At 50.5% G+C, this 27301-nt stretch overlaps 1 protein-coding gene across 4 annotated transcripts in view; it reads left to right on the top strand.

The window, feature by feature from the left end:
* FAM234A (family with sequence similarity 234 member A) overlaps nt 1–27301 on the top strand; it is a 460740-nt gene that overhangs the window by 330854 nt on the left and 102585 nt on the right. The window lies entirely within an intron of this gene.

Raw genomic sequence — 27301 nt, 5'->3', positions numbered from 1 at the left:
TGACTTGGGCCCGGTCGCGCCTGATCTTCTTCAGCACTCTGGGCAGAAGTGGTATAAGTGTACAACAGACTGCAACTCCACTCACAACGAAAAGCCTTGGAAATTCCAACGCGCAGAATTGCTGACATTGGGCATTCTCTTCAGTGGCAAATAGATCTAACCAAGGCTCTCCCCACTGTCAAAAGAGACCTTGCACCCCCTTCGAGTGAAGACGCCATTCGTGATCAATCATGCACCTGCGGCTGAGTTTGTCCGCCCTGGCGTTCAGGGAACCTGCCAGGTGTTGAACCACCAGGGATATGCCCTGATGTTCCAGCCATGTCCAGAGGCGCAGAGCCTCCTGACATAGGGTCCACAACCCCACCCCGCTCTGTTTGTTGCAGTACCACATGGCGGGGTGCTGTCCGTGAACATCTGGACCACTTTTCCCTGGACACAAGGAAGGAATGCCTTCAGTGCAAGACGAAGCGCCGGGAGCTCAAGAAGGTTGATGTGGAGCCCGGACTCCTCCTGCATCCCTCCTGGTGCCCTGTGCCAGTGCTCCTTCCCTAAAAACAAACTCCCAATTGGTACTTCTGCTCCCTGTAAGACTCTAGTAACTGGTACCCTGGGTACCAGGGGCCTAAGAGCTGAAGAGGGTCCCTTGAGACCCCCCCTCCCCCGGGACCATGCCATTGCCCTTGCAACCTGCATGCCCCTGTGAGGGAGAAAATGACAAAGTCGACATGGCACCCTGTCTGGGTGCTATGCCAGCTAACACTGCCTGGCAGCATAGGTAAGTCACCCCTCTAGCAGGCCCCACAGCCCTAAGGCAGGGTGCACCATACTACAGGTGGGGCATATCTGCATGAGCAGATATGCCCCTACAATATTGGGCACCATTTCCCAATATTGTAAGTTCCAGTGAAGCCATAGAGAGTACATGGGCTGGGAACCTGAACACTCGAGTTCCAAAGCACCATGATGGCTTTACTGAATATAGGAGTGTTTAGTTCCAAACTACTCCTTTCAATAAATCCACACTGATGCCAGTGTGGGATTTATTGTACCGTGTACCTTGGAGAACACCTCAAAGGTGCCCCCTGAATCCCTACCAACCCTGGTGTGGTCTCTGACCTGCTGTGGGCAGCCAGCCACCATCAGGCATGTTTCTGGACCCCTGGGTGGAGAGCCCTTGCTCTCTAGGACCAGAAACAATGCACATCCTAGGCGAAGGTGTCATGCCTCCTCCCTCAGGAAGGGTCAGTGCTCGAAGAGGGAAGATCAAAGGCCTGCCACCTTTGTAATATAACCTCCAGCCTCTTCTGCCAGCAGCAGATGTCAGCCCCTGGTTTATACCCCCACTTTGGGAGCTAAAACCGGCGTTAAAATTGAAAAAGACAGGTGTGCCCACCTCTGCCAATCCCACCCCTAAGGTGGGGGGAAGTGAGGTGAACCACATTTTTCAGCCCCGCCATCTTGAGGATGGGGGACCCCTACAATCAGGGCTAGGTCTGTGCCCCCTCCCACAGGAGGGGGGCATCATAGAGGGTGTAGTCACCCCAGGTGAAATGCCCATTGGCCCTACTTGCTATTCCGCTAAAACACCTTAATTTGGTATATTGGTGGCTCTTCCGACCGCAGATCTGCGACGACCTAAGAAGAAAGAAGAAACCCTGCAGCAGAAGATGACAACTGCCTTGACACCAGCCCTACCAGTCTGTCTCCAGCTTTGACAAAACCTGTGACCTGTCTTGCAGCACAACCTACAAAACCCCTGAGAGGACTGTTGCCTTCAATAAAGATTCCAGTCTCCCAAGGACAGCGGACCTGTCCAGAAGAAACTGACTCCAAAGACTCCAGATCCAGACGGATCCTTGTCTCCAGCCCACTCTGCAGCCGACGCCCACTGCCTGAGTCTGTGTGACTCACCTGTGCAGTTCATTCTCCCCGCCGGTCCCGACCTAGTGTCCAGCATTGGCGGACCTCTCCTGTCTTCCACGATGGCACCTGCAGTGTGAATCCAGAGGCTCCTTCCGACCAGCACCAGTTAAGAGTCCAACGTACAAAGGCACCCCTGCACCTGAAGCCCTGGGCCTTAGTGTGCTGAACTGATGGTGCCCCTATGACCCCCCTACATCCCAGGTTACCTCTGCTGTCATTGGTCTTCCTTCTGCCACCTCTGGTGCCACACCTGCAGCCTATTTGCCATCAGGGAAATCCTAATTGAAAAGCATTGGGCCCAGATGTCAAATTTGCACCCAGCTGCCCCTGTGCCGCTGGTGGTGTATGGTTAGTGCTGCTTTGTGGCTCCCCCTGTGCTTGTGCTAACCTCCAAAGCATGTCTCCTGCAACCAATTTACTTACCTGTAAGCAGTGTGGCTCCAGGCACCTCCTGTCTCCATTTAAAAGCATTGGATAAAACTCCGATTTTGACCTCTGCACCCGGCTGCCCCTGTACTGCTGGTGGTACAGTTTTGATACCAACCTGACCCCCGGCCCTTGCTGACCTTTGGCTCAGAAGACTGAAATTGTAAGTTCGATGCTTACCTGTTTAACCGCAATATTGTTTTCTCCGTAGCATTACTTTGAACAGTGTGAAAAAGTTTCTAAGTGCCGATTTTTTAATGTGAAAAATATTTTTCATTAAGAACATTCTTACATTATTACGCAGACCTGGGTCTTAAAATAAAGTACTAAGTATAATTTTATAAAATTGGTCTGGATCTCCTGGAGTCGTGTGTCTTTTGTTGATCATGTGTGTGCAACAGATCCCTTGCACTCCTCTGTGTTAGGCTTAAGGCTGCTCGCCCACACTACTACTGATAGAGCACTTTGGGTTTTGCTTTGAGCCCTGTAAACCTTTGGGGAACTCCTGGACTCTGTGCACGTTATTACAACCTAGTGATATATCATATACAGAGCCGGCTCCCCACATACACATAGAAATTTAAAAATCAGCCCTGTCGCTTCTTGGCCTTTTTCCCCCAGAATGCTAAAACGTTTTTGGGCTATTTGGTGTAGTTTGTGCATAGGCTACGGTAACTTTTTTCCTCATAAGGTATCCACGCCAAATAGGCGTTTTCTTTCTTCCAACATCCTGGGAATTCAAAAGATACCCAGAGTTTGTGGATTCCCTGGAGGGGGACGGACTAAATTGGCACAATATAGCCAATCCTTGTTTGTTTGTTTTTGGTATAAATAGCAAAAAAGTACACCAAAAATAAGTGTCGTTTTTTTCTCCTAAAAATGGCATAAACAAAAGGTTTACTGTGATAAAGTCATCATCTTCCCAGCTTTCAGGAACATGCAGAGCTGAATGAAAAAAAATATTTTTTGTAATCACAGTTTTGTCATTTTTCAAAAAAATAGCAAATTTTTCCTAATTTTTGTGCTTTCAGCCTACTTCCAATTTGCGGTGGAAACCAGGGTGAAACCCATGGGTGCTTCCGGAAAGCTAAAGATTTCTGGAATCTAGACCAAATTCTAAGTTCAGCAAGGAGTCATTTGTGTAGATTCTTCAACGTTTTCCCCCAAAAGAAATAAACTGTTGAAATAAAAAAAAATATTGAAAATGAGTAGAAAAAAAGTCAATTTGTTACAACATTTTCCTTTGTAACTTCTTGTCACAATGGCTGATTTACAAAAAGATACTGTTATGTTCGCTAGACCCTCCTGGTTGCTGGGATATTTAGGGTTTGTAGATTTTATAAGAATCTGGATTAGCAAGAGCCAACAACTGAACTGCACCTAACAATGTTTTTTCATTGTGCACCGTGTATAGAGCAATTCTTATGGTAAAATATAGAGTAAAAAATGGGTATCAAGGAAGCCTATGTATTTCTGAATTAGATACCAGATACGGAGTTTAGGAGCAGTGATTATTCGTACATCTCTATATTTGTGAGCACCCATATGTAACATGGACACCACATCATATTTTTCCCATCAAAACTGACCCTTTTATTTTGTTGCAATGTGGCTAGCTGTGGATTTTGGGCCCTAGCTCATCCAGCAACTAGGGAAACGTAGCAAACCTGTATATTTAATACTTTGAGGACTCCAGGGTGGAGTGACTTTCTTGGCTCTCACAAGGTTTTCTTACCCAGAATCATACAGGCATAGTGCCTACAACAGGCATGCATCAAACCAAGGTCCATGGGAGTCTCATTAAGCCCAGCCACCCATGTAGGGCAATAGTTGTATCAGGACAAGTGGGGGAAGACAGAGTGGTAGGCATTTTGTGGATCCTGGTGGTTTCCAGATGTTTACATCACAGAAATATAAGGGAAATGTGCAGTTTTAGTTTCAGAAAGACTGATCCTCGTATTTTGTGGTGGGAGAACGATGTGATGGCTTTCCATCCCCCGGAGGAAGATTATGGGTAGACACCCTCAACCCACCCCATGGGGACAGAAATACTGTTAGGGGTCATATGGGAGAGGCTAAGCCTGATGCCAGGAGGGGCCACCCCCACCCATTTATGTACCTATAAAGAAATCCCTGGATTCTAGTAGAAAGACTTTTGGTCCTGGGGAGAACTAACCCATTGCACAGTGGTCTACCCCCGACCCTCAAATCCTCTCCCTGGTGGTTTAGTAGGTTTTTTGTCCAAATCTGCCCTCAATGCGGGGGCTGAAAGACTGATGGGGATATTTGGGAGCAGCGGGCTAGGCCTGATTACCTTGGTGAGCCTCTCACTAAAATCCCTGGTGTCTAATGGTTGCCCCCTGGGGCAGATTGGAGGTACTAATCTTCGATCTGCCTCCAGGGGGCAGCAGAAACCCTTTTCAGTATGGGGAGAGCGGGGTGGAACTCTAGCCCCCACCCCGCTCAAAATTCAATACCTGATGGTCTAGTGGGCTTCTGCAAAAAGACTGCTTAAGGTTATTTTGGAGGGATGGGGGCTAGGCACAATGCGTTGATGGTCCCCTGCCCATTAACATCCCTAGTGTTTATTGGGCTTTCTAACCCCAGGGTGCAGATTGGAGTTAGCACTTTCCAGTCTGTCCCAGGGCGGGCAAAAAGACTTTTGGGCTTGAGGAGAAGGGAGAGCACTAGCTCATTGCAGGGGATATTAGCCTCAAAATGCACTCCCTGGTGGTCTAGTCTTTCTGCTCTCTGCCAGGGCCGTAGATAGGAGGAAAACCCCTCCAATCTATCTCAGACGGGGACAGAAAGACTGCTTGGAGTTTTTTTTTTACTTTATTCGATTTGATCAAAACCAACAAAATATACCTAATGAATAAATAAAAATCATTGGCTTTAATAATCTTGCCCAATTTCCAGATGTGAAAACAGCATATTAAAAACCTCCATAAAAAACTATCAGTAACCTCCTCTCATATAGTTAAAGTGCTTTGTGGCTGGTGAATTGATTAGTCGTAATAGAATGTCTCTTATAACAAACACCCAAGCTGTCTTACACATAATTACATCCCTAATAATACTCATGAACCAGCCTAGGTCACAAACTTATGCTGTCTGTCTAAACCAAACATTCAGTAAAAACCTGCTTACAGCAAAAACAATAGGGTTTGATGTATCAGTATTAAAAATCCTCAAAGCAATCCAGTAGTCTCTAATTTGCCAAATAACAACAAATTGGTTGGGTCCACTTTCTTCGAGGAAAGCAGTGTTCAGTGCAAAATATCAAAATATGTTCATCAGTTTCTAGGGCATGACCACATGCAGGGTAAGTAACTGGGTCTGGTTCAGAAGCTCAGGTGTTAAAGGACCTTAAAGGTAAACAGCCCAGGCGGAATCGCACATAGAGACATTTCGCTACGGGTGGTGTTATCAAATAAACACAAGGATTTGCAATGCATTAGGTCTCGCATTTAGGCGAGTTTAAACTATTGGCATTGTAAATAACAATGCCTTTTTTTATGTTTTAAAAATAAAAGGCATTGTCATTTGCTGCGTGCCCATTCGACCAGGGCAACTGCAGCCACTGCTGCCTTGGGACGCGGCGTTCCCATGCAGGATATTTGTAAGGCAGCTACGTGGGCCTCGCTGCACACGTTTACAAAGCACTACTGCCTTGACGGTCAAGTCCGGAGAGACAGCTTCTTTGGCCGTTCTGTTCTCTGTGATTTCCTGGTGTCATTTTGTTCGCAGACCCACCACCGGATTGGTATTGCTGGGGTATCTATTCTAAGGTAAGGAATCTTTCACTAACGTGTCTCTTTCAGATGCACAAGTTACTACTTGTGTAACAATATATCTGTAAGAGACATTAGTTAGTGATAGATTCATTACCGCCCAGCCTATCCTCCCCGTTCTGCGAACTGATTACTAGGGTTAAGGTCATGCCCTTTCAGGGTCTTAGTCTTATGCACCAACGGTCAGTATCTTGCATGGCTCTGCGTTCCCGGCGCGGAAAGTCGTGTACAGAACTGATGTCAGCGCGCATGGGTGGCGCCTAAGTACTCTCTGTGACGTCATCTCGGCGCTGACGACGCCAGTGACGGACGCGGATCTGCAGGACGCCACCTACTGACGCGCAAGGGTACTGCTAAACAAAATTTTCCGGATACAGTCTGATGCCTGGGGATATTCTAAGGTAAGGAATCTATCACCAACTAATGTCTCTTACAGATATATTGTTACACAAGTAGTAACTTGTGCATTAGGCAGGTCACAATTTGGCTGCAAACACAAGGACAGCCGGCCACCATCACTGTGCGCTCCAAACTGGAAACCTTTTTTTTCTTTTTGAGAAGCACAAGATCATTAAAGAAACCTGTGCTGCTTTTAAATAAAAAATTCAGTCACCCGTTTATGAAAACATTAAAAGTGCAGGCAGGAGTTCCATGGACCACTACTTACTCCACCTGAGGCTGACATCACAATTCCAAACGGGAAGGGGTTACAGGGAGTTCAGGACTAGATGTACGAAGCCTTTATATGGTTGTAAAGAGTTCTATTCACAGAATCGGACATTTGCAACCGCAAAAAAGGCTTTTCCATATGTATGAAACTAAATTGAGATTTGGTAACATGTTAACAAATCATAATTAAGGTTTGTGGCCTAACACTGATGCAGTATTTGAAAGGGGTGTGTTTAGGGCATCCCTTCCAAATACCGAATTGCATTGGTATGTATTAATAATGATTTGCGACCAAATTCCAGTTGCAAAACAATCTTTTACCACATTATTAAAGGAGATGGTAAGCCCTTCACAAACTGGAGTGGTTTCCAAGGGATTCCTTCCCCTTTGTGAATGTTGACAAAAACTTTTTTTAAGATACATCCTGTTGTCCTTAGGAAAAAAAAGGAATTGCATTAAAAAACTGTCTATTTAACGCCGCCGCGTTGCAAGCGTTCTATTACGTGGCTCCGTCGGCCCATTGGCCGACGGCAGCACTAACGAGGTAGAGCTCCCGTCGGACAGCCGCCGACGGGAGCACACAAGGGGTTAAACAACATGGCGGTCTGCTGGCCTCAGTAGGCCACTATCCTTGTGATGACTGTAATTCCTAGTGGGTAGCAATTCAGAAGATTCCTCATTAATATTCACGAGCTAGGTCAAATTGCAATCCACTAGGAATCAGTCATTTGGAACTGACCTATTAATTAGTACATAGGTCGCTTTGCAAATTACCACAGTGGTCGCAAAAACACTGGTAATAAGTTGCGACCAGTATTTTGCTACCAGTTCTTAGTACATCTGGCCTTTAGTTATCATCTGTTTTGAGGAATCAATAACTAATCAGTAGTTTGCTAGTGGGATTGCTGCTGAAACCATTAACACTTAGTATACAAATCACAATGTGGAAGAAACGCTTCTGCCAAATTGTGATTCAATTTAACTTTTTCTGACTCAAAAAATGTGTTTTGTACATCACAAAAAGGACCTCTGTGGTTGTAAACCCAGTGATTTTATGAATGTCAGAGTTCGTAACCTCATAATCAATCCTTTTGTAGTACTGACCAATAGTTTGTACTATATTGCTTTTGACTAGATTTGTTTTGATTTAACATATCCTTTTGTCTGTTGAAATGTTTGGCTATTACGTGTTGCACTCATTAAAGCCTTTTAGGTAAGTGTCCCAGAAGGTTAAAGTATTTTCTATTGGCATTGTCTAATTTAGACATTACTGTAGTTAGGACTGCAGTGGTTTAGAGGAACAAAAGAAAGGTAGAATTCTTGTATTGGTTTTCATGTGCTAGAGGGGAGGCTTTGATCATTTTGGATTTGGAGAATAAGAGAGATTTGATCAATAAGAATACCTGGATTGTTTACTATTAGGGAAGGGAGCTGCATATTACGGAAGGTGCTCAAAACTCTGGTACAGAAGATCAAGGGACCTTCCGAACCTGGAAGGTTGGGGCGGTCCTTTCGTATCTGAAAGGATGAGTTGATACGTACTCCCTATAAACAATACATTAGCCTGCAAGGTGTCCCTCTGCTTGAAGAGGAATTTCTCACAAAGAGGGGAAAAGTGTGTGGTAATGTGCCACGCCATACGCCACCTCAATAAAAGGTGGGGAAAAAGGAAAAATCCCTTTTTATAAGTAACCTTCACCCACTGTAGTAGTGGCATGCTTCATCATCGGGTTTACCATGACTCCTAAAGTCAGGGTGGGATTGAATGTATTCCAAGGAGCTCTTGATAATTAATTTGATTGTTTTTTTAAACAATAACAGCAGTATTACGGCAGTTATAAGACGTTTCCATATTACATATACAGGAAAGGATGAACTTGCGATATTTTATAGAATCCCACATAGTACACACAGTTCCTGAAATGAGATGCGTTTATTCTATCTGCCCCAAACTTTGCGGTGTTTAGCTGGACACCCTCTGGCTTCAAACATCTGGTTCTCGTTTGTGCTACGCACCAGTCCACCCCTCTACGCCATTAAGCTATACTAGGAAGCACAGGGTTTATCCAACTAGCAGCAATGTCTCTCTTAGCCACCATCCTGGCTGTAGTAAGGAATTGTTTGTCAGCTCTGGATCCATTAAATCCATCTGTGATTCCCAGTAGCGAATTTAGTGGATTGTGTGGCACCTCCCAGCTCAGGACCTCTGTGAGCTCCTCTTCTATGGAGTCCCAATATTGCACAATGACAGGGCAGGCCCATACCATGTGAAAGAAGTCTGCTTGGTCGTGTTTGTAGCGTGTACATGATGCAGTTGTTTTCAGACCTGCACTATAAAGGAGTTTTGGTGTTAGGTAGGCAGCATGTAGATAATACAGTTGGACCAGAATGAGTCTGGCTGAGGTGGTGACTGTTTTAGGTGCCATCAGTGCGTCTCTCCAGTCTTCCTATTCAAGAGGGCTGAACCATACCACCCATTGGCCTCTAAGCCGGTCTAGTGTGTTTGGAGTGTTGTTTAGGGAGCGGTATATACGAGAGATTCCTCCTTTTCCCAGGTTGCCTGTCATAGGTTGCGTCTCAGGGGGGACTATACCCTGGTAGCGAGGTGTCATTTGGTACATGTATGTGGCGGGCATGGCGTAGCTGCAGATACCTATAGAATTGTGAGGAGTGTAGGGAATATCGGGTTTGCAGATCCTGAAAGTTGGACATATGGTCACCTGTCCACACCTCCCCAAGCTGTGAGATACCAATGAGGTCCCAGGCCCGGAATCCCTCCAGTGTGCTGACCTCCCGGAGCCAGACCACCTGCCAAAGCGGTGTGTATTGGGTCAACTTGTTTGTCTATTGGTTATGGTGCAGGGAGGCTCGCCAAGCCAGGAGAACCACCTGTGTCACAATTAGTAAAGTTCTGGGGATAGGTCCCCCGTACAACATCTCCTGGATCTTGGGCAAGCACAGGTCGCACAGCTCTATTCTGTATGCTGGGTCAGACCAGCCTCCATTAAACCAGTCATGTAGCGTGAGCAGGCAGGTATAGATTGGTCATGCCCATACCTCCGTCGAAGGATGGAATCCGGCATTGGGACAAGGCCATGCAAAGTCTCCGCCCACCCCAAAGGAATTTAGTGGCCAGACATTTTAGCTCTTTGAACCAGGTCCTAGGAAAATGAAATGGGGTATTTTGAAACCTGGGGAGTATCATCATTTTAAAGAGAGCGACTCTTCCCAGGGGATTAAGCAGTAACGTCTTCCACCTGTGGAGGTCATCTCGTGCTCTCTACACCAGCGGGGTAACATTGAGTGACCAGGAGAGATCAGGGAGCAAGGCTTCCCAGATTTCCAGATATTTGAATGATTGCCTTGTGATAGGTATTGTGGATTGCCAGTCAAAGCAATCTCTAGATATGTGGAGAGGGACCAGAACAGACTTGCTGGAGTTTAGTTTCAGACCAGATATTTGTCCTAAGAAGTGCAATGGCCGAAAGCAGTGGGGACCGGTCTGAGCCGGTTCGGCTAGAAAGAGCATGACAATATTTGCATATGAAGCGATTTTGTCCTCTGCCGAGCTTAGCCATCTCCAGCCTCAAACACGGTCATCTGACCGTATAAGGCTTGCCAAGGGCTCCATCGACAGGGCGAACAGGAGCGGTGAGAGGGTCCAGGGGCAATCTTGCCTCATTCCCCTTTTAATGGGAAATAGCTCAGAAAGCGCCCCACTGACTAGCACTCGCGCTTGTGACTGAGAGTATAACACAATAACCAAATTGCGGAAGTGGCCCATGCCATCTCGACCAGTACCTTTTCCAGATACTGCCAGTCCACGTAATCAAAGGCCTTTTCAAAATCAATGAGAATTGTTAAGTAGGGGGCTAGTGACTGGCGATTTGCTACAGATAGATGGAGACGACTAAGGCAGTGTCTAGTCCCACGAGATGGTATGAATCCACATTGGTCAGGTTGGACCAGTTTAGTAAGATAGGGCCACAATCGGTGGGCTAGGACCGTTGCAAATATTTTTACCTCTGTGTTGATGAGGGAGAATGGGCGATACTCTGCGCTGTTTGATGAGGGAGGCTGTGTTGTAGGGATCACCACAATGGTGACGGCATCTGTCTCTGGTGGAAACGAGACGTTCACCACCGCTTCCGAGTATACGTCCGAGAGGTGCAGAACAAGTATCTCTCTAGAGCCAGCGTAGTATTCCTGCCGGAGACCATTGGGCCCGGGTTTTTACCTGATGCGGTGCGTGATATGACGTAGTTGATTTCTTCTTGGGTAATAGGAAGATCAAGGTCAGCTCTTTCAGCTTGGCTGAGGCGAGGGAGATGGAGATGGAGTTGTTCCTGGCTGAGTAGCTTTGAGAGGGAGAGTTTGGGGCGTTGTTTTGAATAGAGTTTAGAATGATAAGCAGTGAAGATCTGGGCCATTGCTGCAGTCAACCGATTAACAGTACCCTCCAGGTCCTTGATCTCTGGGATTATGCACATCGGTTATGTGGCCAGTCGGTGTAGGATTTTCCCATTCTAGTCCCCCAACCATACACCCTGGTTACAGAGGATCTCCATAGTAGCTTAGCGGCCTCCATGGAAATTTGCTTGATTTAGTCTAGTAAATGCGCGAGTTGCCTCTCCTGTGTGTCTCCCGGTTGTTCAGGCACTCGGATCTCAAGGAGTGTTGCTTGGGCCTCCAAGAGAGTGATTTGAGTGTCTTAGGCTAGGTGATTTATTTTGAGTCGACCCTTGGCAAAGCCACAAATAGTGGCTTTGCCTGCTTCCCCTAAGGTACCCGAGGAGGAGGCAGAGTCACGATTAGTGGAAAAATATTGTTGAAGCTTTGTTACCACAGTTTTCTTGAAGTCCTTGTCCTGGAGGAACCATGCATTTATCCTTCATACCGGACGAAATATGTCAGGGGGGTCTCCCACTCTCAGATGTATGGGTGAAAAGTCAGATATACCTCTGGGAGTGATGGCAATATTTCAGATTTTTTGACAATCAAGTGCAGGCATAAAGACATGATCGATTCGCACATGTGTATGATTTGTTGCAGAGGTGTGGGTGGATTGTTTGTTCTGGGGATGCCAGATTCTCCAGGAGTCGCAGATACCGAGCATGCTTACCCAGTTTGTGAGGAGTCTAGCCTGAGTGGATCTCATGCAGGTTTGGGCGCTTGTGAAGTCGAGGTCTAGGTGCATAACCACGTTGAAATCGCCTCCAACTACTGTCAATCCAGGGGGTAATGAGACAATAAAGTCTGTGCTGCCCTTTAGGGTCGAAGTGAGCTGTGATGGAGGGGAATATATGGAGATTAAGTCGAGAGCATTTCCTCCTATAGACCCTCTTGGGGCCATGAAGCCTCCCTGGGAGTCGCTAGTGGTCATTGTGAGTATGAAGGCAAGATTGCGTCACATGAGGATTGCCACGCCCCTCGATCCCCGGGTAAACCGTGAGTGCCAAGCCTTGTTGTAGCCGTATCGTGCCAGAAAGAGACTGTTGCTGCCCATCAGTTGAGTTTCTTGAAGTAATGTTATATTGGCTGCTTGGCGCTGGGCATATTGCAGGACTGCTGTCCATTTAACTCTGTGTAGTAATTCATTGACATTCCATGATAGTATGCGGAGTGGATCCCCGCTATTGCAGGTGTTTGCCATGATGGATAAGGGTGCAGATGGAGGTCTGTAAGACATGGGCTGGGCGAGGAGCTTACTACGCTATGCACAAGTTGGGTACCTTCCCATATTGCAGGTGATGTGCGAGACTGTCCTGCTGCTGAGTGGAATTGCCGGTGGGGTGAACATAGTACATTAACTGAAACTTATGACAGCGAGCCAGAGAGCAGTGGGCCCGTTTGATTGCAAACCATGTGGAGAGAGAGTCCCTAGGCAGCCAGGATTTTATCCATTGATCAATAAAGTTGCTAATTAGGCGTTGTTCTGAACGCTCCAGGAATCCCACGAGGCAAAGGTTATTACGCCTTGATCTGTTTTACGCATCTTCTGCTCTTTCGTGCAGTTCCTTGGTGTGGGTTTACAGACGTGAAACCTGGTCCTTTAGCTGGTGAACATCGTCCTCAACTGTGGAAATGCAGGATCCAGTCTCTGTAATTCAAGCCGTCGCATTGCAGAGGCCTTGTCAAAGGAGAGCAATATCAACCCGGACTTCGCCAATTTTGTTTTCGACGAGGTTTGTGAGGCATGGACTGCTTGCAGAATTGTATTGAGGTAAGCCACAGAGGGGGTTGATTTTTTTCTCTTGGCCCGCTCGCTACCCCCAACTCATTAGTCATAAATTGGTCCATCTTGGTCTGCGTTGGGGAGGATGAGGTCCTTGGTCTTTCCCCATGGCAGTGACTGGGTGTCCACCCCGCTTATGCCCAATACCTCAGGGTGCGGCACGGTGCTTCCAGAGAGGAGAAGAGAAACGCCCCTCCACCCCTGGACTTTGGACGGGAGAGGAGAGTGTCGGGTGTGCCGGCCAGGGGTCTGTCACACTGCGTTCATTGGTTGGCGGTGCAGAGATATGGAGGTACCCGTGTTACTAGGCACCAGCAGCCCAACCAACCGTGCTGTAACAGGGGGCACCGGTGACCTACCAGAGCGCTGGGTCTCGGTTCAACCTAGGGTCAAGCTCCACTGAGGACCCCTCCTGGGCTTTGTCTGCCCAGCCGGGCCGCTTGATCAGGTACAGGACACTACAGTGGCATGAAGGGGTTGAGTTCGGGGTGAGCCCATTATGGGATCCTGTGTGGACGTGTAATGAGGCCTCCAGTTGGTGGCCTGCACTCCCGGGTCACAAAGGCCCCACCACGTTACTTCTTCCAACTGCCAGACTTTCCAGTGGAGGTCAAACAACAGGGAGGGAGGCCCCACAGGAGGCGACCACAGCCACAGCAAGTTGGAGGACGTCAGGAGTTACAACTTTTGAAGGGTCCCCTTGGGTGATCTGTCTAGCTGATGGGCAGCGCAGGGGGGTTCGCGTTCCTTCTGGGCACCAACCCTTGCCTGAACGCTTACTGGAGTGGTTGGGGGTTGAAGGGAGATCAGCCACCAGCTGCTGGTTCACCGTAGTGGCCTCTTCCTTTCTTTATAATGTGGTCCAGGCCGCCGTCTGCTGGAACACCCTCAGTTCCTCGACCTCTTCTAGACCCCGGGCCCGCCTCCAGTAGGCCACCGCTCAGTCCCTCTCCGGGCTCCCGATCAGCATGCAGTCTGGTGGAGCTCGCAGGGCCCGCTGGATCATCGCAGGTCCGTCGGCCTCGCCTCAACACAGAGTGCAGGGCCCGCGCATCGGACCCCCCAGAGCTGTCGCCGCTCCGGTCGGATCTTCAGCTCGGCACACAGCTGTCTTCAGGGTGCCCCCGGTGCTCTGAAGCACCCCCTGTATCTTTGCTGCAGTCTGGGCCCACACCACCTGTTCCATTTAGGCCATTGGTGCGGCGTGCACGACCTCTGGAAGCAGAAAATTGGCCTCACCTGGTCATCCGCATTGGTCCTGGCCTCGGCTCCACCCGCACCCCTGGGCCCGGGGCGGCTCCTATTCGATCCACGTTCGAGCCTCGCCGCAGTCAGCCGATGAACTCCGACCTGGGCCACAGCTGGGGCTCCACTCCAAGGAGCTCTTTGAATATTTCTATCTAGAATCAAACAATTTTATTCAGCAGGCACGTAGCAGTGAACACAGCTGAGCTGCCTACATCCACAGGCCGGCAGAGCAGAGTCAAATTGCACAGAACACCGTAACACAGCCATAGGGTCTACAACCCGGAGGGCGACCCGGCGAAGGTGGGCTAACAGCCAGGCGGTGAGTTCATGTAGGGAGGCGAGGCTGCTTTTTGTCAAAACCAGAAAAGAAAACAACCCGAAGGAAACCGAACCCTCCCGCCCCCCCGTACCCAACCAACTCTAACTTCCCCCCCCCCATCCCCTCCCACCCTCTCCGCATCAGCATAGTTCAGAAAACCCCAGAATCCCAGGGTCAGAGTCCCCGTTGCCGTCCTAAGACGACCTAGCAGCAATCATGCCATCATGCCACAGCCCCGGGCGGTTCCAAGGGAATAAGTTGTAAAATCTGGAGGAACTTGGGGCACGTGACCTCCCGCAAGTCCCGGGACAACAGGTGTATGAAGGGTGCCCAAAGTTTAGCATATTTGTCCCCTTTACCATCCACACACAGGGAAAGCCTCTCCATCCCCAGAAGCAGCCATAGGCGCCTAATCCAGTCCCTGGGGTCAGGGGCGTCCAGTGAGGGCCACTTCGAAAGGATCACCAGGCGCGCCGCCAGGAGCGCCAGCGCAATCTGTCTACCTCGAGGGGAGCGCAAGGGAAACGCCTTAGGGTGAGGGAGGCCCAGTAGTACATATTCCGGAGCCCTGGGAAAGATGATACCGAAAGCATTGTCTATGTCATCTAAAACTGCTTGCCAGTAGCGCACCAGCTTGGGACAGTGCCAGAGCAAATGGGAAAGAGTGCCTGTAGCGCCGCAGCCCCTCCAGCAAAGCTTCGAGCACTTGGGGTCCCACCCATGGAGCCTCGCCGGTGTGTGGTACCAATAAGTTACGATTTTGAAGGCCGCTTCCGCTCCCGCCACGTTCGCCGCTGTGTGGTGCGCGCAATAGAACATTTTACCCCATTCCTTACTCGTCAGGGGGCGGCCCAACTCCGTCTCCCAACGAACCTGTGCCTTGGAGCGCTGCGGGTGGTGGCGTTTCATAATAAAGGCGTACAGCTCGGAGATAAGCTTGCAATCATCTTTCTTGAAGGCCACCCAGCGTTCCAGAGGTGTCATTGGACGAGACATGTCCGCAATGTTATCAGGAAGCGTCACCCAATGCGCTACCTGCGAGTAGTGGAAGGCGTCAGCCACGGTCAGCTCAAAGTACTCCCGGCGCAGAGTGGTGAACGGTATCAGCCCCTCCGGCTGAAAGAGGTGACCCACTCTCTTACAGCCCAACTCCCTCCAACGCTGGAAGACCGGCGAGTCGCACCAGGGGGGGGAAGTCCGGGTTGTCAACGATAGGCGTCAGTGGGGATGGGAAAGTGGTCCAGCCACGCCTGAGAGCTAGATGATCCCACACCGCCAGCGTCGGGGAGGTCACCGGGGAGGAGTAAAGGCCCCAGGATCTGTGCTTGCGTGGGAGCCATAGCTCGCGCCAGATGTTGCGCCCGGCCACAGTCTGGTCCATGAAGAGCCAGTGCTTGCTGGACAGCGGCCTATTCCATTCCAGAATGAAACATAGGCACGCCGCCTGGTAGTACGCCTCCACGCACGGGAAGTTAAGGCCGCCGTCATTGCGCGGCGCCATGAGGCGGTCAATAGCAATGCGAGGGCACTTATGGTTCCACAAAAAGGTGGTCAGCAACCGCTGGAGCTTTCGTAGAGTTCCCGGGGGGGGGCGCAAAGGCAGCATCTGGAAGAGATAGAGGATGCGGGGAAGGATCGTCATTTTGATCGCCGCGAGGCGGCCAAACCAGGCCAGCTGCAGCCGGGACCAGTCCGAGACGGACTTAGCCGTTTGGTCAATGAGGAGCCTGTAGTTGAGAGCAACCGTTTGCGTGAGCGTGGGCGCCAGCTGGATCCCGAGGTACGGGATGGCCGACTGGACCCATTGGAACGCGAAATCGGCATCGAGGTCCCGGACCTCCTCTTCCGGCACCGAGAGGTTCAGGATTTGGGACTTGGAGAAATTGACCTTGAAGCCGGCCACCTGGCCGAAGTCTTCTAGCTCCCGGGAGAGATGTCTCAGTGAGGAGCGCGGGTGTGTGAGGGATAGGATGACATCATCCGCATAGAGGCTCACCTTGTGCTCCTCTGCCCCAAAGCGCACCCCCTGTACGTCCGCATAGTCCCGGAGGCGTTGCGCAAAAGGCTCCATATAGAGCGCGAATAACAGGGGCGAGAGAGGGCACCCCTGCCTCGTCCCCCGGGTAATCGGAAAATAATCAGACCGACAGCCGTTCACTCGAACAGCGGCTCGGGGGGAGGCGTAGAGGCAGCGGACCCAGCTAACAAACGAGTCCCCCAGCCCGAACTTACGCAGGACCGCAAACATGTACGACCAGTCAACACGGTCGAAAGCCTTCTCGGCGTCGATGGAGAGGAAGCATGCCTGCGTACGCGACCGGCGAACCAAGTCCATCAGATGCAGGAGGCGTTTGGTGTTCTCTCCGCCCTGACGCGTCGGTACAAAGCCCACCTGGTCGGGTTCAATGATACCGTCCATAAACGGGCTGAGGCGAGCGGCCAGGATGCCCGAAAATAACTTCATGTCTATATTCAGAAGCGAAATGGGGCGGTAGGAGCCACACTCCTGGGCGTCCTTGCCTGCCTTATGAATAACAGTGACCACGGCCTCGGCCATGGACGGCGTCACGTTCCCCGACTCTCGGAAGGAGTAGAAGAGACGCGTCAGGAAGGGGGCCAGCGCGGGACAAAACTTCTTGTAGAAGGCGGCCGGAAAGCCGTCAGGGCCAGGCGATTTCGCCACCTTCAGGCGCGCAATCGCTGAGATGACCTCCTCAATGCGTATCTCGGCGTCTAGTGACGCAGCCGAGGTCTGCGACAGGGGAGTGATGTCACAAGACTCCAAGTATGCTTGTACCTTGTCTGGGTCTGGGGGGTCAGCAGAGTAGAGAGCTTGGTAGAAGCGCTGGAAGCTGTTCGCCACGCGTGCGTCAGCCACCTGTACCACCCCATGTTCGTCCTTGACGGATGACACCATCAATTGTTGCGTTTGCGCCCTCAGACGGTGCGCCAGCATCTTACCCCCTTTGTCGCCACTAAGATAAAATTTATGCCGCAGTCGGAGGAGCGCGTATTCGGCCCTGTCAAGGTCAAGGTGTTTCAGCATGCGCCGTTTCGTCTCCAGTTCCCTCCAGACCCTTTGCGCCCCGGTCCGTTTATGTATCGCTTCCAGCCCGTGGACGTCCCTCTCGAGCTCCTCGCGCTTCTCTTTGCGCGCCTTCGCCAACGAGGCCGAAATCGCGATGCATTCCCCCCGCACCACCAGTTTAAGCGCTTCCCAAACCGAACTAAGCGACATCCCGTCGGTCTCGTTGGTGTCAAAGTAATGTTTGATCGTGTCCTGCAAACGATCCACTACCGAGGCGGCGTTAAGCAGAGATTCGCGCAACCGCCAGCTCCCGCGCGCCCGCGTCCCGGACCCTCCCGACAGCATAACCGAGATAAGCGCATGGTCAGAGAGGGAGCGCGGCGCTATCTCCGCAGAAGAGAGCTGGGAAAGCAGGGAAGAGGAGGCAAGGAAGTGATCCAGGCGCGCATAGGACTTGTGCGCAGCAGAGTAATAGGTGAAATCGCGCTCAGCCGGGTGCAAATGCCGCCACACATCATGGAGTCCCCCCTCTTGCAACCAAAGCAGACCCCCTTTGGAAAGCGCGCCAGACGCGTGAGAGCGCGCCTCAGACCTATCAAGCGCCGGATCCATCACCACATTCAAATCACCACCCACCAGGATCCCGGGATCAGGAGAAGCCAACACATCCGCGAGCGCTGAGGTCAAAAAGGCCTCCTGTTGCACATTGGGGGCATAGATGGAGCCTACCGTGAGTTGGGAGTCCCCCCATTGGATCCTAACCGCCAGAAAGCGCCCTCTAATATCAACCACCTGGGATAGCACTTTACAATGGGCTTTCGCACTGATCAATATCGCCACCCCCTGTCTCTTTGTGCCACAGGAGGACCATATCTGGGTGGGGAAGCGCCTGTCCTTCATCCGCCTCGTGTCTTTGGCGAGTAGGTGTGTCTCTTGCAGGAGACAGATGTCGCCACCTGACCCCTCCAACAGGGAGAGGATCGCCGCTCTCTTGACAGGGCTGTTGAGACCTCTCACATTTAAGCTAACAACCTTCAAATCTCTCCCCATCTAGCAAGCAAGAGAAGCACTCTGCTGAGAGAAACTAGCGGCTGATGCGGAGAACCCTCCCTCCCCCTCCCTCCCCTCCCCTGACCCTCAACCACCCCAAAACCTTTCAAGTCAAACCCCCCAAAACATACCCACCCCAACAACAACAAACCCCGACATGGACCCCAGGAGCGAACTACCAAGGGGGAACAAGAGTCTGTCAGTGAAGTCCCAAGGGCTGGGGGCATGGACTTACTCCCACCAGCCACCCAGATCCTGATACAGGACAATATACACGGGGAACGTGTCAGTACATTACCCATCAGTGTCCAGTAGTTCGGTCCCTCCACTGCCAGCCAGCCAAGATGCACAGGGGAAGAAGTTCAGCCAAACCATTCAGAGCCCTTCGGGCGAGACCGTCACCTTTGACACCGAGGCCACTGCGGCGTCACGCTCCTGCAGGCTGACGGACAAGTCCGGGCCCACTGGCTTGGACGACCTGCCCACGGTGTGCCATTCCTCGGAGCGGCGGCGAGACCTCGAAGTGGGCGATGGATGCTCAGCGGCCGGGTCAGCCTGCTCCATTCCCAACAGGTCACGGGCCACCTCCACTGAGCGCACCTGTATCAGCTTCCCCTTCCATCGGAAGACTAGCCTGAAGGGGTGCCCCCAGGAGTAGGGGACACCCTGTTCCTTCAGAAAAGCTGTGACCTCCCGGAAGCCCCGTCGCTTGGCCAGGGTGGTGGCCGCTAAGTCCTGGTAGAGCACAGGGCGATGGTCACGAAACAGGAGGGGGTCATGCTCACGGGCTTTCTTCAGGATCCTCTCTTTGAGTTGGAAGTTGTGGACGCACACCAGGATGTCCGGGGGGGGTGCGTTGGAGCCTCGGGGTAAGCCGACTCTATGGGCCCTGTCCAGTTGGATCTCGCCGAGCTCCTCGTCTTGTAAGATGTGGCGGAACAAGCCGTTGATGTACTCGCGCAGGTCCGGCCCCTCACCTTTCCAAGGGACCGCACGAATACGAATGTTATTGCGCCTGGATCTGTTCTCCAGATCCTCCGTATGTGATTGCAGGTCGAGGTGCTGAGTGTTAAGGCGAAGGATCTCCTGCTGGAGCCTATGGATGTCCCCCGCCGTGTCCACGTCGTGCTCCTCGAGGGTCGCTACCCTCTCCCCGATGGCGTCGACGTCTCGGCGTACTTCCCGGAGGTCCGAGGCTAGCTGCGTCCGGAGTTCCTGTATGTCCTCCTTGATGGCCGCAAAGAGGTCACGCATAAAGGCCTTGGTGGCCGGCGCCTCACCCTCCTCTGGCGCCGCCGCTTTGTCAGGCGCCGTCGACGACCGCAGTGGAGAGCTTTTCAGCGAGGCCTCCTTCAGGGCTTTCTCCCTTTCCTTGTCCTTTTTGGTTCTGTTGGCCGTCATGGCGGCGGCGGACCCCCAGACGCCAAAAGCGCGCCTCCGTGCAGTCGCCGGGCGTGTAGCAGGTTCCGCAAGCGTAGTGCGCCCGGGCAACAGTGCAGTCCAGGGGCCAGCGAGCGTCAATTCCGCTGTCCTCGGTAGGGGCTCACCACCCGGAGGCTCTGACCAGGCCGATGGAGCCGGGGGTGAGAGGAGGGACTACCGCCCCCACGTGCTGTGTTTGCGCCTCTTCCACCGCCGGCCCAGGCAGGAGGGGGGAGGGGATGCTGAATGGCGCCACGCGGGCCTCTTCTCCCCGGTCAGGGCCCAGGCACATGAGCGTCTCCACAGTGCTAGCTCTGTTTCATCAGGTGCAGCACGGTGCACCACGCTGGGTGTCCTCGCCAGGCGTTCACCACCGCCGGCCCAGGCGGGAGGGGGGAGGGGATGCTGGACGGTGTCACGCGGGCCTCTCCTCACCGGCCAGGCCCCAGGCACGTCAATGCCCTCTTAGTGCCGCTGCTGTCTCGCCGGGTCCAGCGCTGTGCCCCCTGCTGGGTGTCTCCTTCGGGTGCCTTCCACCGCTGGCCCAGGCGGGAGGGGGGAGGGGATGCTGGACGGCGCCACGCGGGCCTCTCCGCAACGGCCAGGACCCAGGCACGCCAATGTCCCCTTAGTGCCGCTACTGTCTCGCCGGGTCCAGCGCTGTGCCCCCTGCTGGGTGTCTCCGTCGGTTGCCTTCCCCCGCTGTCCTAGGCGGGAGGGGGGAGGGGATGCAGGACGGAGCCAGGCGGGCCTTCCCACTCTGGCCGGGCCTCAGGCACACACACGCTCTCTCCTTGTCGGGTCCGCCCCACCAGCTGCAGCGCGGAGTACCTCGGCGGGTGTCTCTGGCGGCCTCCGACGAACCTCCGTTGCGGTGCGGCGCCACAGCAATGGCGGCCCGCGCGATGCGGCACCAGTGCAGGCCGCTGAGCCGGGGCCCACAGTGGACAGTGCGCCGGCCGCGCGAACCACGGTCTCCAGGCGCCGCGCCGGCTCCACCGCCACCCAGCGTCGCGTCCGCCTCTCCGGGGCTGGAGCGCCAGGAACCGCACCCGCGGCTACCGGATCGTCACTTAGGCTGCCGGTGACGCTTTGGAGACAGCAGCAAGGTCCCCTGCAGGGCTAATTCAACGCTTTGTAGAAGCGGCAGCGGAGGGACCGAGAAAGACGTCCTACGCTGCCGCCATCTTGGCCACGCCTCCGAATATTTCTATCTAAAGGGATGTTGCAACTGAATAAAATTCCTCATCCAATCCCCAGTATCCGTTAATTAACTGGGAGGATTGGGAAAGATTGAAAATTATGGAAGGGGCATTCAGAATGTTGTGGTCCTATGACCCTTAAAAAGCCAACATGTTTCTGCCATACACTATTGGCCTTAACAGGTCCTGGACATTTATCAAGCCAGTTTTTCTTTAATACCCCCCCCCCCTCCCCAGATGACGTAAATCGATGTTTCCGATGGTAGGAACCTGTGACAATGGTTTGACTAAAGGGCCTACCCCCAATCCCCCAATGCTGCCTGAAGAGTAACATGTAGGGCACTTTTAGAGAGGCAAGAATATACTGCCTTTGCAAGCACAAAAATTTGTATGCATGCCACATACAATTTGTGTAGGACATAATTTACGTCATTGGGGTAGTCCCCAGCTAATGGGTGTAAGTGTTTAAAAAAGGCATGTGCTGCTAATGCATCGTATGTGTGTAGAGTTATTGAACACTTTATAAATCTTTGTATTAAAGAGTAACTCTTTATGCAGGTGACAACTTATGTCCAGTATATTCCTCACAAGTTTTTTGTTCTGCAGAAAGTTTCTAACAGGACAAAGAATCTACGTAATACATGCTAAATATTGTAAGCAGCCTGGCGTTATTACACAGATTTGTTTCAGCATGACAATTTCTTCATAACATAGAAGGCTGTGTGCAGCAGGTATTAACCCATGTACATGTGCTTGGTTTGCTTCAGAAGATAGTCTATCTGTAATGTTTTCACCTCTCTATGAAGGCTGAGGGTAGTATGATCTTTAGCACCTTCAGAACTTGGTTATTTTAAGTGAATAGTATCTCTTTAGACACGTTTTGCATTGACTGTACGCTGTTCTTAGTAGATACTTTTTAATACTCTGTGGTGTATTTCTCATGAAAATGTCACTGTCTGCAAACAGTATGGTACATAGTAAACTCTCATGAGAGAAACAAGGACCCCCTGGGTAGTGATTATGGAAACTCCCAGGGCAGGGTAAATGAAATATATGTAAAAAATTCCTAGGCAGTCTCAATAGTAGACAACAAATTATATGGACCCAGTAGTAATAGGAACAGGCAGTACAATCATATTATTATATTGTTCTTTATATGATTTTTATCAATTATATTAAAACATGTTTATTATTTTTCAATGTTTCTTTGTTTATTCTTAAATTGTACTGCCTGTTCCTATTACTACTGGGTCCATATAATTTGTTGTCTACTATTGAGACTGCCTAGGAATTTTTTACATATATTACATAGTAAACTCTCGCCATAGAGTAAACCCTGTTGACTGTACCCACTTTTCTAATCATATCAACTTAATTTCTCAATGGATGTTTGTTGACTGTGAGAAGTTTTATGCATATAAAGGCTGTTCGTAGTAGGGTATTAGTTCAATCAATCAATCAATCAAAAACATTTATATAGCGCGCTACTCACCCGGAGGGTCTCAAGGCGCTTGGGGAGGGGGGGTCCGTTACTGCTCGAACAGCCAGGTCTTGAGCTGCTTCCTGAAGGCAAGATGGTCTTGGGTCAGGCGGAGGTGGATCGGGAGGGAGTTCCAAGTCTTGGCGGCCAGGTAGGAGAAGGACCTTCCTCCTGCTGTGGCTCTTCGGATGCAGGGGACGGCGGCGAGGGCGTGGCTGGTCGATCGAAGCTGGCGGGTAGGAGTGTAGAAGTTGAGGCGGCTGTTGAGGTATCTTGGGCCTTGGTTATGTAGGGCTTTGTGTGCGTGGGTGAGGAGACGGAAGGTGATTCTCTTGTTGACCGGGAGCCAGTGCAGGTCTCTCAGGTGTCCGGAGATGCGGCTGTGTCGGGGGATGTCGAGGATGAGTCTTGCTGAGGCGTTCTGGATCAGTTGAAGTCTCTTCTGGAGCTTGGCGGTGGTTCCGGCGTAGAGGGCATTGCCGTAGTCCAGTCGGCTGGTGAAGAGGGCCTGGGTGACCGTCTTCCTGGTCTCGGTGGGGATCCACCGGAAGATCTTACGATATGTAAGAGAAGTTGAGTATATGGAGATACTTGGTTTTCTCTGAACACTTTTATACAGATTGAATGCCATGTGCAGTAGGATTTACCCTTCTATCTGTGGTTGATAGTCACAGTGAACTTGGCTAGTCTTGAAGTGTATTGTTTAGGGTCAATGTTGCATGTAACACAAGCTTGGTTCACCTAAGGCGGTTGTGTATATGATGGCATTATTAATGCTTCATAATATTATGATCTATTTTGTACTTAGTTTCAGACCTCTGATGCCATACTAGTTTTAAAAGCAGCGTGCGCAAAAGAAGCTTGTATGATGGTATCACTGATGTCATTTGATATGGTATAAATCCGTTTAGTAGTTTTTTGGGATATTAAGGATCAAAAATACTTGTATAGCTGGACCGTTGGGCTCGAGGGACTCAATTGAAAAAATTAAGGGGTTCACTCCAAGCCCCAGGGATTGCATCTCCCAGGGGCCGATATTTTAGAATAAGGGAAAGAGGCACATGGACCTCCTTCATGAGCCTCTGTTGGTCCCCGGGGACACAATCCCCCAGAGCCAAAAATCTATAAAAAAGGGTAGGGGGGAGCCATGCCCCTTCTCCATGTTGGTATCTGCCCCATCGCCCACTACTCTTGGGGTGCGATGCTACACAGTGTGCCAGGGAACCCACACTCGGAACTTTGTGGTTCCTTACCCGAGACAGTGCAGGCATACCCTACCCGCACTCTCCCGAGCAGGGAATTCCACTTTTTTCTCGTCCAGCGGGAGCAGTAAAAAAGAAAAAGAAAATGCTGCTCGCGTACCAGCTGGAGCAAAGGAAAGGTGCCCTAGCATCCGACAAGGTACTGGCTAGGGATGCTGGCTGGGGCTGTGGGAGGCTCCCCCCCCATAGCCTCCAAACGAATATTTTGTGGGTGGCCCAGATGAGTACCAAGGCACCACCTAACAGAGGACCTTGGGGATTGGGTCTCCAGGACCGGCAACGCCCGGGAGGAGGGCTGCGCACCCTCTCTGCTTTAATATAAAATAAGAAAAAGACCCCGGGATTAGGTCCTAGGTGCGCAGGCCATGCATGGCATGGGGTAGCTTGCTTGCGAGGGGTTGGCCGCAGAGCCTGGCTGCAGGCTAGGCTCTGCTGCCAAACCCTTGTAACACGCGGCTGAAGGACATGCGCAGCGGGGGTTGTCTATACATATGGTATTAAAATATTACTTTGTTAAAGTGAGATTATAGTTTAATGGAAATTTCAGTGACAATGTAACATTTTAAAATTATTAAAAAATGTGCACCCTCGACATGAACAGCTAAATACCCCTTAATATTACATCTTTCAGGAAATGTTCTATAACATCATTGATAACATGACTGCAACATTTGAAATTACAATATTGATGATGAGACTTGCATGGTGGGTGTGCGAGTTATAGTTGAGTGAGTAATTGCTGCCATCTGGTGTTTATTTACGAGGATTGTCCTGGTTGCATGCTAAGCATTCAGCTTGAAAATCACTATTAGTTTTGAGTGAAGACTTATTTTATGTGTGCTGGAGCAATTTTTTTGAACTTTTATAAAAGTGCATTTCTGAGGATTATTTCTTTCCAGATGCCATTAGTGGTATGGTGTATCATACCACCTAAAGTACTTTTGTTGCAATGCCTGGAGCATAGTTTGATCAATCTGGCCCTGGTTGACCAAACCACTGAATTCACTCCGATATGATAGGGAATGATCCATGGCATATGCTGCAACTTGGATCTGAGCCTCTCATCTGGATCTGTACCATCTCCATTGCCTTTTACCTGGCAACCTACGTAATAGCTGCTCTTATAGCCCATAACAAAAGAACTGTTTTACATCTTTGTACTCTCCACAACGTATTCAGTTGGTACCCACCTATCAAAAGTCTTCCGCTGTTCCATATCCATCCATTTTCTTTATCTTAGTCTTTCCCCAATCACATTTACAGCCAGTATCTACTGTATCAGCTGAGAACTCCCTTAAAGTTTTCTCACTTCATTTCCTGTCCTCTATCAGCCCCCTCACATTCATTGACCCCAAATGAGGGCATCAGCCTCCCCATGTGAAGTGACCCCCCATAGAGAAGGAACACAGGAAAAACCATAGTGTCAGTATGAGCAATAACTGAGTCATGGAAGATGGTGCAGACAGGAGAAAGGCATGTTGGGAAATGAGCACGAAGAAAGATGAAAGGAGACAAAGCCACTAACTTCCACTTATAACTAACATATACCATGTAAGAGTTCCCCCAGGATTGTCCTACTCCTTATTGAAATGCAGCACACAACCAGTCCTAGCAAACCACACCCTACCAGCCATAGACAAATGGGGGCAGTCCATAGAGTCTCCCCAACTCCACCTAAAGGCTGAGATGTTATGGCTACACTCAGCCGACACATGTTTAGCCCTTCTAAATTTATATCTGGCCTCCACACTTTTCCTAAAATGCATCAAATTCTTACTTACTTTCCACCCCATCCTGAGCGTTGCAGACTACTGACACTATTTCTAAGTTTCACTAACATCCGTCATATACCATTAACTCTCTGCATGCCGACTATAACCCCTTGTTATGTAGATTTGTAGGACGCACTATTACCTGTGAGGGTGTCCTAGCACTAAGCAGAGGTGAGTCTAGGCCCACCTAGGGCCTAAACGGACTGGCCGAAAAAGCAGGTCTTCAGCGTCTTGCGGAATTCAAGAAATGAGGAGGAGACTCTTAAGTGTAGTGGCAGGTCCTTCCATGCTTTAGGAGTGATGAGAAGAAGGCTCGACTGCCAGATCTGTTTATCTGCATGCGTGGGATTTGTGCAAGTAGGAGTCTGGATGAGTGGAGGTGTCTGAAAGGCTTGTGAAAGCAGATGAGATTGTTGAGGTATGCTGGGCCAGTGTTATGTAGTACCTTGAAAATGGATCGGAAGGATTTGATGTGTGCTAGTTTGTGAATGGGGAGCTAGTGGTGCTCCTTCATGTGCGGTGTGTTGTGAGTGAGGAGTGGGATGTTGAGAGTGATTCTGCCCACTGAGTCCTGAATGGTCTACATCCTTTTGGTGAGTCTTTTGTTGAACCCAGCATAGAGGGTGTTCCCATAGTTCAGTTTGCTTGTGACTAAGGTATGCATGACAGTTTTCCAGATGCTGGTTGAGACCACTTTGAGAATCTTCCTCAACATCTTCAGGTTATGGAAGCATGAGACAGATACAGCATTGACTTGAACAATCATGTTGAGCTTCTTGTCGATGATGATCCCGAGGTACTTGGATTTGTCGGACCTAGCTCTGTTGGCCACAAGGTGAAGTCCCATGGCGATGTGCTCGTCTTAAAGATCATGAGTTTGATCTACTCAGTGTTCAGCTTTAGAAAGCTGGTCTTCATCCAGTGCACAATTTCAGTTTTAAAGGCATTGAACTTGACCAGGGGACTTGGCATCTTGTCCGGGAGGGAAAGAAGGAGTGGAGTGTCATCGGCATAGGGGAGGATGTTGATATTGCGAGAGGCAGTTATGCTAGCTAAAGGGATCAAGTTTGCATTGACGAAAGTCAGGCTTAGGGAGAATCCTTGCGGAATTCCACAGCTGAGATCTAGGGCGTCTGAGGTGCATAATGGCAGACTGACTGACTGGGTCCTTTAAGTCAGGAAGTAGCAGATTGATAGGAATGTATGTCCTTGGATTTCAATGTTTTGTAGGCATTGGACGAGCATGGGGTGGGGGACTGTGCCAAATACCGCTGAGACATCCAGAAGGATGAGGACTGCTGTGTCTCCTCTGTCTAGAGTCAATGCAACATTATCTGTGGCAGCAATGAGGGCAGTTTCCATGCTGTGGTTGGATCTGAAACCAGACTGAGTGGTGTCAAATAATTGGTGGTCCTTAAGGTATTTTGTTTGGTGTTTTTTAATGATTTTCTCTGTTCTTTACCTGATCCCC

The sequence above is a fragment of the Lissotriton vulgaris genome, chromosome 10 (genome assembly GCF_964263255.1).
Source record: "Lissotriton vulgaris chromosome 10, aLisVul1.2, whole genome shotgun sequence".
NCBI classification, from domain to species: Eukaryota; Metazoa; Chordata; class Amphibia; order Caudata; family Salamandridae; genus Lissotriton; species Lissotriton vulgaris.
This window is presented reverse-complemented; position numbering and strand designations above follow the sequence as displayed.